General features: G+C 55.1%; 1 non-coding gene across 1 annotated transcript in view; it reads left to right on the forward strand.

Moving 5' to 3' along the window:
* The first annotated feature begins 2332 nt into the window (after positions 1-2332).
* The window catches only part of LOC124563450, a 1910-nt gene continuing 490 nt past the window's right edge, over positions 2333-3752 (forward strand). Inside the window, exon 1 of the ribosomal RNA XR_006970191.1 lies at positions 2333-3752. This exon is cut by the window's right edge and continues 490 nt beyond it. This is a non-coding gene — a ribosomal RNA (small subunit ribosomal RNA).

Here is a 3752-nt window from a genome sequence, read left to right on the forward strand (position 1 = left end):
TAACCTGCATTGCGCCTTAACGTAACCTGTATTGCGCCTTAACGTAACCTGCATTGCGCCTTAACGTAACCTGCATTGCGCCTTAACGTAACCTGTATTGCGCCTTAACGTAACCTGTATTGCGCCTTAACGTAACCTGTATTGCGCCTTAACGTAACCTGTATTGCGCCTTAACGTAACCTGTATTGCGCCTTAACGTAACCTGTATTGCGCCTTAACGTAACCTGTATTGCGCCTTAACGTAACCTGTATTGCGCCTTAACGTAACCGATATTGCGCCTTAACGTAACCTATATTGCGCCGTAACGTAACCTATATTGCGCCGTAACGTAACCCACATTGCCCCTTAACGTAACCTATATTGCGCCGTAACGTAACCTATATTGCGCCGTAACGTAACCCACATTGCCCCTTAACGTAACCCACATTGCCCCTTAACGTAACCCACATTGCCCCTTAACGTAACCCAACACACGTTGGGCCTTAACCCAACACACGTTGGGCCTTAACCCAACACACGTTGGGCCGTAACCCAACACACGTTGGGCCTTAACCCAACACACGTTGGGCCTTAACCCAACACACGTTGGGCCTTAACCCAACACACGTTGGGCCTTAACCTGCTCTGTAATTGTCATACGACGCGTTAAATTAGTGTAGTGTTGCCTAACTGCAACCCCCGCAATATAGTTTGCTACTCGCACTGCCCGGTCCCCAGTGTATCGCTTCATGTTAAACACCTTGCAGCTATACACTGTAATGTGGATGGCAGCAGGACGTACATGCTCAATGCCCTTTGCAGTTGTTCATTGGCATTTGCAGTTGTTCATTGGCATTCGCATGGCGAAGCACTTAGCCTACGCTGTGGTACGGCCTGTGTCAACTGTCCGCTGATGTTGTACGTCCAAATCACACACTGTACTGCACATTGGTCCTCATGTACTGAATGATACATCGTGGTACATGTGACCGTACAACGACTGCGCCAACAACGGCGAACCATGCGGTCCAAATGTTGTGCACTCAGCTACGTGTCGTCTCCCTATAAGAGCTGGATTGCAGTGTGGTATGCCCTGGATGGCGATCAGCATGAGCCGTCTGTTGATGTAGTGGCGCGTGTTGTCAGACGTAGTCGTCTCTTCTCACACACCGTGATAGCACGGTGCACTGCGTTCCACATCTGCGACATGCGACAGAGGCCGGTTGACAGTCGTTCGCGCAATGGACATCGCATACGTACGGGGGCCACCTTCCACGTGTTCGCTAAGCGTGGACATGTTGTTGCGTGTATGTGGGCAGACAGTGTGTCGTGACACCTGACACAGGCATGCAACAATCGTTGAATTTGCAAATGGCGATGGACGCCTACGTTTGCTGGTGACGTTACGCAAATGAACAACTGGTAAACCGTTGTGGTGCGGTTGTTCTCGCTAGGGGTGAATCAGTGATGGCGACGATCGGTTGAGCTACCAACCGGTTGTTGCAGCGATACCCACCATGCCCACGAACGTGAATGGCATGTGGGTGTGAAGCGATACGCGGCGGTGGCTGGGTGGGACCGTCCCCGGCCGGTGAGGGGGGGCCTCCCGGCGTGTTGGCCGTGCGGTGCGTGGGCGCACGCGCTACAGCCGGCTGGTGGGGGCGGCCAGTGGCAGGCGCGCCGGCCGACGGAGGCGGCAGGCGGCGCAGCTGCGCGCCGGCGCACCCTGCACGCGGCGCCGTGCGGCCAAAGTAGGTCCTCGCGGGCCCGGTGCGAAGCGCGGTGGACATCTGCAGTGTGCTGGTCCGATTGAGGACTGTGTGCGCTGAGGATGCGCCGCCGCCCGGCGCTCGGCGCCGCGACGCCGTCTGCTGCTCGGTCGCCTCTGCGGTTCTCGCAGGTGGTTTGTATCGCAGCTGTGCGGACGTGTTGGCGCGTGCGCTGTGCTGGGAGAGTTCGCTTCGGCACCCAAGTGGGGCTTTTGTCCTTCTGTGGCGCTGGCGTTGGAGCTGCCGGTCACCGTAGGTGGCGCGTGTTGTCTCCCGCCGGCAATGCCACGACAGCACGCTCCCGGGCCTCTGTCGGCAGCGGCAAGCTCAGTTGGGAGCACGGGTGGTCGCACCTAAAGCGTCTACTCGCCAAACTCCGGGCGATTGCGCCTCTCTCGAACCCGACCAAGTACTTAGGACGGCGCTGCGCGCCGCCGGGACCTGAGAGGGTTTCGAGGTGTATGGTGCAGGGGAGCTCAGCCTCCTCCTGTTTGCAGAATAATTGAGCGGACGCTTGCGTGTTCGCGCGGGCCCCCGGGACACACTCCCGGGCGGCCGGCTGCTCAGCTCTAGTTGACGCAGCTCCCTGGTTGATCCTGCCAGTAGTCATATGCTTGTCTCAAAGATTAAGCCATGCATGTCTCAGTACAAGCCGCATTAAGGTGAAACCGCGAATGGCTCATTAAATCAGTTATGGTTCCTTAGATCGTACCCACGTTACTTGGATAACTGTGGTAATTCTAGAGCTAATACATGCAAACAGAGTCCCGACCAGAGATGGAAGGGACGCTTTTATTAGATCAAAACCAATCGGTCGGCTCGTCCGGTCCGTTTGCCTTGGTGACTCTGAATAACTTTGGGCTGATCGCACGGTCCTCGTACCGGCGACACATCTTTCAAATGTCTGCCTTATCAACTGTCGATGGTAGGTTCTGCGCCTACCATGGTTGTAACGGGTAACGGGGAATCAGGGTTCGATTCCGGAGAGGGAGCCTGAGAAACGGCTACCACATCCAAGGAAGGCAGCAGGCGCGCAAATTACCCACTCCCGGCACGGGGAGGTAGTGACGAAAAATAACGATACGGGACTCATCCGAGGCCCCGTAATCGGAATGAGTACACTTTAAATCCTTTAACGAGTATCTATTGGAGGGCAAGTCTGGTGCCAGCAGCCGCGGTAATTCCAGCTCCAATAGCGTATATTAAAGTTGTTGCGGTTAAAAAGCTCGTAGTTGGATTTGTGTCCCACGCTGTTGGTTCACCGCCCGTCGGTGTTTAACTGGCATGTATCGTGGGACGTCCTGCCGGTGGGGCGAGCTGAAGGCGTGCGACGCGCCTCGTGCGTGCTCGTGCGTCCCGAGGCGGACCCCGTTGCAATCCTACCAGGGTGCTCTTGAGTGAGTGTCTCGGTGGGCCGGCACGTTTACTTTGAACAAATTAGAGTGCTTAAAGCAGGCAAGCCCGCCTGAATACTGTGTGCATGGAATAATGGAATAGGACCTCGGTTCTATTTTGTTGGTTTTCGGAACCCGAGGTAATGATTAATAGGGACAGGCGGGGGCATTCGTATTGCGACGTTAGAGGTGAAATTCTTGGATCGTCGCAAGACGAACAGAAGCGAAAGCATTTGCCAAGTATGTTTTCATTAATCAAGAACGAAAGTTAGAGGTTCGAAGGCGATCAGATACCGCCCTAGTTCTAACCATAAACGATGCCAGCCAGCGATCCGCCGCAGTTCCTCCGATGACTCGGCGGGCAGCCTCCGGGAAACCAAAGCTTTTGGGTTCCGGGGGAAGTATGGTTGCAAAGCTGAAACTTAAAGGAATTGACGGAAGGGCACCACCAGGAGTGGAGCCTGCGGCTTAATTTGACTCAACACGGGAAACCTCACCAGGCCCGGACACCGGAAGGATTGACAGATTGATAGCTCTTTCTTGATTCGGTGGGTGGTGGTGCATGGCCGTTCTTAGTTGGTGGAGCGATTTGTCTGGTTAATTCCGATA

Source organism: Schistocerca americana, unplaced genomic scaffold (assembly GCF_021461395.2).
Source record: "Schistocerca americana isolate TAMUIC-IGC-003095 unplaced genomic scaffold, iqSchAmer2.1 HiC_scaffold_1218, whole genome shotgun sequence".
In the NCBI taxonomy this organism is placed as follows: Eukaryota; Metazoa; Arthropoda; class Insecta; order Orthoptera; family Acrididae; genus Schistocerca; species Schistocerca americana.